The 9,262-nt window shown below is 46.8% G+C and overlaps 1 long non-coding RNA gene across 1 annotated transcript; it reads left to right on the top strand.

Moving 5' to 3' along the window:
* The first annotated feature begins 1,207 nt into the window (after positions 1-1,207).
* Positions 1,208-7,840, top strand: LOC140724053 (uncharacterized). The gene is made up of 3 exons (XR_012098029.1): positions 1,208-1,495; positions 2,493-2,587; positions 7,574-7,840. It is a non-coding gene; the product is annotated as an uncharacterized lncRNA (long non-coding RNA).
* The last annotated feature ends 1,422 nt before the right edge of the window (positions 7,841-9,262 follow it).

Here is a 9,262-nt window from a genome sequence, read left to right on the forward strand (position 1 = left end):
CCAGGACCTGCTGTTAATTGCCATACCAACGTCCCACATGGCACAAAGCACACACAATATGTATAAAATGGAAAGATAACAAGCATATGTAGGATATCAAGAACACCCATTTACCATTATGCACACACACACACACACACACACACACACACACACACACACACACACACACACACACACACACACACACACTTATGCAGCTTGAGACACGCTGGGCATTTTGAATGCCATTGCAATCCAGAGTTATTCACAAAACAGATTGTACTCTGCCGAATGAACACTGGGGGGCAGCACAGACTCCTGCCTGGAGGCCGTGCCACACCGCCCTCACCTTGCTCAGCTCCTTCATTTCCTCTCCCATAAACAACTCTCTCAGTTTACACCTGAACTGGTATCGAACTAATATCCCAGCGGTATTGTTTGCCATTAAAAGGGGTATAAACTAGAGTTGCAGGGACATGTAAATAAGAACGCCATTACATATAGTTGAGTGGTTGTTGAGACAGATGTTGCTAATACTTCTGAAAAAGTCAAGAAGGAAAAAGTTGATCCTGCTGGGACTCATGTTCTGAGTTGTGTACGTTTCAATGCAAGAAGTATTGTTTGAAGGGCAGATGCGCTCAGGTCAGGGGTTATGGTAGATATTAGTGAGACTTGATTGCAGGTGGGACAGTACCGTTTGCATAAGCTATGAAGGAGACACACAACCCTCATAGTGACACGGAGACGTTCTTCAATGGGACACTGAAAGTGTTTCGGTGTCACTGCCACAACCCACATCTGACATGAGCACGCCCCTCATCTGGACACTGACACCACTGACAGGCTCTGCACCACAGCAGGATCTCACCACTCAACGATACCAACACAGAGTCAGGCCCTGCACTGTAACTCGAATACAGTCCTCTCCGTATGCATAACACCCTCCCTCTCCAAAACCACTCCCCTACTCAATCACAGTACTCCTACACGATTCCCAGACACCGTCACGCAGACTGCATTACACCACTCCCGTCTCCGTCACCCAACGCTCGCCTACAAGCAGCCCCGTCTCCGTGAACAACACCCTCTCCTGCACACTTTTCCGTCTCCATCATCCCGTACGTACCCATACGCCCCGCCCCGTCGCCGTGATACACTCCACCCGCTAAACGCTCCCCATCTACGTCGTCCCTCCACTCTCCTCCGACTCTGTGACACAGGCAACTGCGCCGAGTATGATGGGGAGATGATAGCTGGTGTTTCACCTCCCCCCGTACCATGGATATCGATCACCAGGATCTGAATCTCTCCACAACTCTGCATGCACAGGCCGGTCATGTGATTCCACACAACTTGCATCAGTGTTTGCAAGCTCACCGCCCTTTCCCTGGCCTCCTCTCTCCTCCCCTTCCTTCCTCTAACGGCAGCACACACTGCGCTCACACACAGACACACCATCTCCGAGAGACACACACGATTCAAGACTACTGGAATGCCGAAAGGCTGGGTATTGGTGAGTGGGAAAAACGGAGGAGGGAGAGGGTTACGTAATTTTGCTGACTCCGGTAGGGTGTGCGGCGATGGCGGGAGGGTCTTTGTATGTCCGACCCCGGGAGAGTGAAGGGATAATATTTAGGGAGCTTCGCTGGTTATCCGACCCAGGAACTATGCGTTTGGACGGTGTGGACGGAGCTTCACACTGTGTGTGACCCCGGAGTGTGAGTTGAAACAATATGGAGGGAGTTCCACTCTGTGTATGATCCCGGCGGTGTGTGATGGATCGTTGCGGAGGGAGCGTTACTCAGTGTATGTTTCCAGGAGTGTGTGATGGGATTGCATGGAGGGATTCTCGCTCTGTCCGTGACTCCTGGCCATGGTTCAGTGGATTCTGGCGTTTAAACAGACTCCAAACAAAGACAGGGAGCCAGAAAATGGCGCCTCACACGTTCTGCTCCAACGGCTGCAAACTGAACACCCTTTCTGTGGCCTCACTCTCCGCCCCTTCCTTCCTCTTTTCACAGCACACCATTACTTCTCTATGATTCTTTTTAAAAATATATTTTACTGAAAGAACGGCACAATATAGAATACATGATGTATTATATTTTCCTCCAGTTTGCTTTTGTATCTTATCCCTAAACAAACCTCCCCTCACCCTACCTCCACGAACATACAATGAGAGCTAATGTATTTACAATACAACACTTTACAAATACAAGTACGGACATTTCACAGCCGTGCCCCCACACTACTTCAAGACGAAGTCCCACACACATCTACAACATCTCAGATGATCCAGAATACACTCATATTACAATTCATCAACCACCCAGTGAGGTAACCATATACGTGTTAAAAGGGAAGCAACATCCCAAGTACAATCAAATGCTTAGTAAGTAACTAGTAGGTAATTCCTTAAGACTCCCAAAATATGTCAAGAAAGCTCCACATTTCGAATAGAACTTCTTCACAGACTCCCTCAGAGTGAACTTAATCTTTTCTAATTTCAGGGGGAAAAAATATTCCGTCCTCTAACCAAGCAGCAGCAGACGGCGGAGTGGCAGATTTCCAGACCAGCAAGATTCTCCTACGGGACAAAAGCGATGTAAGTGAAATGATATCCGACTGGTTCGCATTTAAACCCGAAACATCATCTGCCACACCAAATACAGCTATAAGCGGGCAAGGTCTCAGTGTCACCCCAAAACCTCACTGATAATTTTAAAATCCAGTGCCCAGTAGCCATCAAGCCGAGGGTAAGACCAAAATGCATGCACTAAACCAGGCGGAGAGAAGGAACACCTGTCACAGCCAGCGTCTGTCCCAGGATATATGTCAGCACGCCTGGCTTTACTTAAATGTACAGTGTAAAACTTTAAATTGTATGAGCCCGAGTCTAGCCCATGATGACGAGGAATGAACCCTATTCAGTGCTTTTGCCCAATATCCCTCAGCCAGATCCACACCAAGGTCATCCTCCCAGGCAGTCGTAGTTTCGTTTAATCCTGAACTCCCAAAGACATCAGCTGAGAGTGTAGTACAGAGCTTTATTATTAAAGCTTTATAGCTTCATTATTAAAGCGGGGAGTGAGTTTGTCCCACAACATAGCAGGTGGTAGATCAGGAAAAGAATGAAGTTTTTCCTTGACAAAGTGGTGAATCTGCAAGTATTGAAAAAAATGATTATACGGAAGGCCATAATTACTGCACAGGTTATCAAAATTATAAAATATATTGTCAGTGCACAAATCTTTAATGCGTATAAGACCGTTGAAACCCCATTGTCTAAAAACTGAATCGAGTGTGGAGGGAAGAAATAGATGGTTTCTATGAATGGGACCCAAAACTGAACTAATGTGAACGTATAGTGGTAGTGAAATTGATTTAAAATTTTTGAGGGTGGAGCGCACGACAGGGTCAGACGTGAATTGAGAGGATTTCAATGGCAATGTTCTGTGACCCCTCTCCTAACACCTTGAAATAATGTAGTTGTCTTAAGTGCAACAGAAAGAGGCTTAACTGCAATTGCAAAACGATTCTGTGATTCTTAAGTGGGTGAGTGATCAGCTGGACTTCCTGGTCCATATATGTTCCAATGAAATCGATATGTATGGGGAGGTGGTTCTGCAGAGTGAGGTCAGGGATTTAGCTATTAAATTAAAGGACAGGACCATCAACCGTCCCAGTGTGCCTAGACCGTGGAAGACCATATAGTTTAGCACGTGGCTCAAGCTACGGTGCAGATGGGAGGGTTTCAGAATTCATTGTGTTTATTCCAAGGAACGTGGGATGTCAACAGAAGAGATAGAAGACGGTTTACACATAAACTGGATTGGAGCTGATATCCTAGAGGGAAGGTTTGTCAGTACTGTGCATGAGAGTTTTTGGGAGAGTAGTTGAACTCGATTTGCAGCGTGGAAGGGATTCATAGATCTAGAGCAGATAGCGGAGTCGATATGGAGACAGATATTGTTAAGACCTCAGAACAAGCCAGGAATCTAAAGGTTGTGCATCATGCGACTGGTCCCCTGATCTCCGTATATTTCAATGCAGGAAGCTTCTACGAAGCGCAGTTGAGCTCAGGGCATGAATCAACACAGTGAATATGTTTTTTACAGCCATTATTGAGAAGTGGGTGTAGGAGGAGCAAGCAGGACAGCACGATATTTTGGGTTTCCCTATTTTAGACGTGAGAAAACGGAAGAATTAAAGGAGCAGGGGTGACATTGCAGTGATGAGCAAATGTCACCACAAAACACAGTCAGAACAGACAAGACAACTTGTCTAAGTGAAGCTTTATGGGTGGAAATATAGAAACATAGAAAACTTACAGCACAATACAGGCCCTTCGGCCCACAAAGTTGTGCCCGACATTTCCCTGCCTTAGAAATTACTACGCTTACCCAAAACCCTCTATTTTTCCAAGCTCCATATATCTATCCGAAATCACTTAAAATATGCTAATATATCTGCTTCCACCACCTTTGCCGGCAGCCCATTCCACGTACTCACCAAACTCTGCGTAAAACACCTACCCCTGACATCTCCTATATTCTTACTCCACAGCAACTTAAACGTGTCCTCTTGTGGCAACCATTTCAGCCCTGGGTAAAAGCCTCTGACTGTCCACAAGATCGAAGCCTCTTATCATCTAATACACCGCTAACAGGTCAACTCTCATCCTCCATCGCTCCAAGGAGGAAAAGGCCAATTTAACTCAAAATCTTTTCATAAGGCATGCTCCCCAATCGCAATTTCCTTGTGGATCTCCTCTGTACCCTATCTATGGCCTCCGCATCCTTCCTGTTGAGAGGGCGACCAGAACTGAGTACAGTACTCCAAGGTGGGGTCTGACCAGTGCCCTATGTAGCTCTAACATTATCCCTCGACTCCTAAATTCATTTCCATGTTTGATGAAGGCAAATACACCGCATGCCCTCTTAACCCCAGAGTGAAACTGCGCAGCTGCTTTGAGCGTCCTATGGACTCGTGTCCGAAGATCCCTCTCATCCTCCACACTGTCAAGAGTCTTACAAATAATGTTATATTTTGCCATTATATTTGACCTACCAAAATGAACCACTTACCCTGAGTTAAACTCCATCTACCAGTTCTCAGCCTGGTTTTACATCCTATCAATGTCCCGCTGTAACCTGTGACAGCCCTCAACACTATTCACAACACCACTAAACATTGTGTCTTCACCAAATTTACTCACCCATACCCCACTTATTCTCCCAGGTCATTTATAAAAATCACGAATAGTAAGGGTCCCAGACCGGATCACTGAGGAACCATACTGGTCACCGCCCTCCGTGCAGAATATGTCCCGTCTACAACCGTTCATTGCCTTCTGTGGGCAAGTAGGTCTGGATCCACAAGGGAATGTCCCCTTTGATCCCATGCCTCCGTACTTTCTCAATAAGCCTTGTATGGGGAACCGCATCAAATGTCTGGCTGAAGTCCATGTACAGTACACTACATATACTGCTCTTCCTTCACCAATGGAAATGAGGAAATGAGGAACAAGAAATGTATAACCATGACAGTGGGACTATATTGTAGACCAGCCAAAAGTCCGCTGGATTAGAAGGAACACATCTGTTGAGAGATCGCAGACAGTTGCAGGAAATATAAGATTGTGATAGCAGATGATTTCAGCTTTCCACCTATTGACTGAGTCGCCTACTGCAAACAGGGCCAGTGGGATAGAGTTTGTCAAAAATGTTCAGTTCAGGTAAGATACCTTAATCAGTACGACGACTTCCCAACGAGAGACAGAGAGAGACAGAGAGACATAGAGAGAGAGGGGGGGGGGGGGAGAGAATGAAAGAGAGGGGGAGGAGAGAGGGAGAGGGAGGGAGAGGGGAGAGAGAGAAAGACAGAGAGAGAAAGACAGAGAGGGGGTTAGAGAGAGGGAGGGGGGAGCGAGAGAGGGGGAGAGAGAGAGACAGAGAGAGAGAGAAAGAGAGGGGGAGAAGAGAGAGAGAAGAGAGAGAGAAAGAGAGACAGCGAGAGAGAGAGAGAAAGCAATACTTGATCTGCTACTGTGGCATGAGATAAGGCGGGTGTCAGAGTTTTGTTCAGGGCCACACTTTGCATCTAGTGATCAGAAAGTCATTAGTTTCAAGTAAATGTCGGAAACGATTGGACGTTCCTCAGGTTTAGATACTAAATTGGAGTAAGGCCAAGTTTGCCTTGGATCAGCAAGGATGTGGACAAGTTGTTTAATGGCAAAGGTGCTCTTGGTAACTTGGAGCCCAAGCGCCTTTTAATTCGTTGTAGCAGGGAACGACCCAGACTGTGAACAGGGGGGACGTGTTGAAGGCGAGAGGGATTTTGGAAGTACCAGACTGGGGAATACACAATGTGAATAGAGGGACCCCTCCCGTCACCTTCGCTCGTCCCTCCCTTACAAACCTCCATGTCTCCGTACCCCACACTCTTCTTCGTATGCGTCACTCCTCTCTCCCCTGCACTCCTCCCCATGTCCGTCTTCCCGTACCTCCGCTATGCCCCTGAACATATCTGTATCTCACACCGCTACACCCCTCCCTCTCTGTGTGTGATGAAGAAGGGGATATGGATATCTCTTGTCAGACTTCCCACTTTCCACCGGATATTGATCTCTCGGTTCTGAATCTCTCCCCAGCTCTGCGTGGACACCACTTCCTTTAGTTGTCCACTATATCACCGCCCATATATTCCCATTCCGGGCTCTGCCTCCCCACACCCCCTCCCCCTACATACATACACAACCACACACTTCAGATAGTGTGTGTGTGTGTGTGTGTGTGTGTGTGTGTGTGTGTGTGTGTGTGTGTGTGACTGTGGTGGTAGTTGGGGTACCTTATCAAATGCTTTGCTGAAATCCATATACACGACATCTACTGTTCTTCCTTCATCAACGTGTTCAGTCACATCCTCAAAAAATTCCATCATGCAGCAAAACTTGTCCTTGACAAAGCAATTCTGACTGTTCCTAATCATATCATAACTCTCAGAAACCTCTTAAACACTGCCTCTCAGGATCTTCTCCATCAACTTACCAACCTGTCGTGTAAGACTCACTGGTCTATAATTTCATGGGCTAACTCTACTCCCTTTCTTGAATAAAGGAACAACATCCGCTACCCTCCAATCCTCCAGAAACTCAATGATCCCCACTGATGATTCAAAGAACATCGCCAGAGGCTCAGCTATGTCAAAAGCTTAGTACCTCTTTCTTAGTATCAACATGTTCAAGCTTTTCAGTCTGCTGCAAGTCATCACTACAATCACCAAGATCCTTTTCCATAGTGATTGCAGAAGGAAAGTTTTCATTATGTTCCTCTGCTATTTTCTCTGGTTCCAGACATACATTGTCACTGTCACACTTGATGGGTCCAATTCTTTCACGTCTTATCCTCTTGCTCCTCTCTTATTCAGTGTAGAATGCTTTGTGGTTTACTTTAACGCTGTTCGCCAAGGCCCATTCTGGCTCTCCTACTTTCCTTCTGAAACTCATTCCTATTAGCATTATCAGCTTGTAGATCTCTAACATCACCTAGCCCTCTGAACATTTCGTAAGCTATTCTTTTCTTCTTGACAGAGATTCGTCACTCTCCGATCACTCCCGACCGGGACTTGAAGACCCTTGGGGAGCAATATCAGGAGATGAACAGCAAACGGTGCCAATATCATCTAAATGTCCATGAGTGGCATTCCAACGTTGAATCCAGGATAACCGCGAATTCCCTTCTGGTCCTCTGCCAGACTTCCTGTCTCAAGAACCTGCTTACATCCTCAAGAAGAATCTCTCGATCTCCGCAAAAAAATTCCTCGGCTAACTGTTGACCAGCAGGAAAGGTGAGGTAAAATCCCCCATCCCCCACTCATAATCTTAAAAAGAGAGAGAGAGAGAGAGAGAGAGAGAGAGAGAGAGAGGAGAGAGAGAGGAGAGAGAGAGAGGAGAGAGAGAGAGGAGAGAGAGAGAGAGAGAGAGAGAGAGAGGGAGTGAGAGAAGTAGAGAGATACAGAAAGACAGACAGATAGAGAGCGAAAGTGGAGGGAGATTCACTCTGTGTCTGACCCTGGGAGAGTGTGATGGGACGGTGTGGAGTGACAATCACACTGTGTCTGACCATGGGACTGAGTGATGGGACGGTGTGGAGGGAGATTCACTCTGTGTCTGACCCTGGGAGAGTGTAATGGGACGATGTGGAGTGACAATCACACTGTGTCTGACCATGGGACTGAGTAATGGGCCGGTGTGGAGGCAGATTCACTCTGTGTTTGACCCCGGGAGTGTGTGATGGGACAGTGTGGAGGGAGATTCTCTGAGTGTATGACCCTGGGAGAGTGTGATGGGACGGTGTGGAAGGAGCTTCACTCTCTGTCCTATACCCCTCTCTCTAGCTACCCCTATTGCATCTTTCTCTCTCTCTCTCTCTCTCTCTCTCTCTCTCTCTCTCCTCTCTCTCTCTCTCTCTCTCTCTCCTCTCTCTCTCTCTCTCTCTCCCTCTCTCTCTCCTCTCTCTCTCTCCTCCTCCCTCTCCCTCTCTCTCTCTCTCTCTCTCTCTCTCTCTCTCCTCTATCTCTCTCTCCTCGATTTCGCTGAAAGAGTTCAACAAACATAAGTGTGAGGTGGTTCATTTTTGTAGGTCATATATGATGGCAAATGTTAATGGAAAGCCTACCGACAGTGTAGAGGATCAGAGGAATCCCGGGCCCAGTCCAGACGACATTCTAAGCTGCTATGCAATTTGACTTTCTAGTTTAGAATGCACACGGTGCATTGGCCTTCATCAAACCGTGGGATTGAGTTTAGGAGCAGAGAGGTAATGACACAGCTATATACAACCCTGGTCAGATCCAACTCAGAATACTGTGCTCAGTTCCTCTCTCCACGTCTCCCAGTCTATCTGCTATTCACTGTAACCACACCCCTCTCCCTCTATCTCCATTTCTCTCTCTATCTAACGCTCTCCACCGTCCCTATCCCACTCAAACCCTCTCTTTCTAAACCCAAACATGCGTTCCCTCTCTCTCCCTTTACACACCCCTCTCTCTACCCACCTATATATTTCTGTCTCCGTCTATCTAACCCACCCTCATTGACTACCAGCACGCATTCTCTCTACAACAACTCTCCCTCGGTCTATCCCTAGTCTTTCCCATCTACTTATCTCACAATAAATCTTATTGAATTTTTTGAAGAGGTTACTAGGAAAGCAGACGAGGGTAATGCAGTGGATGTTGTCCATGTGGACTTCAGTAAGGCCCTCGACAAGGTTCCACA

Source organism: Hemitrygon akajei, unplaced genomic scaffold (assembly GCF_048418815.1).
Source record: "Hemitrygon akajei unplaced genomic scaffold, sHemAka1.3 Scf000155, whole genome shotgun sequence".
NCBI lineage: Eukaryota > Metazoa > Chordata > Chondrichthyes > Myliobatiformes > Dasyatidae > Hemitrygon > Hemitrygon akajei.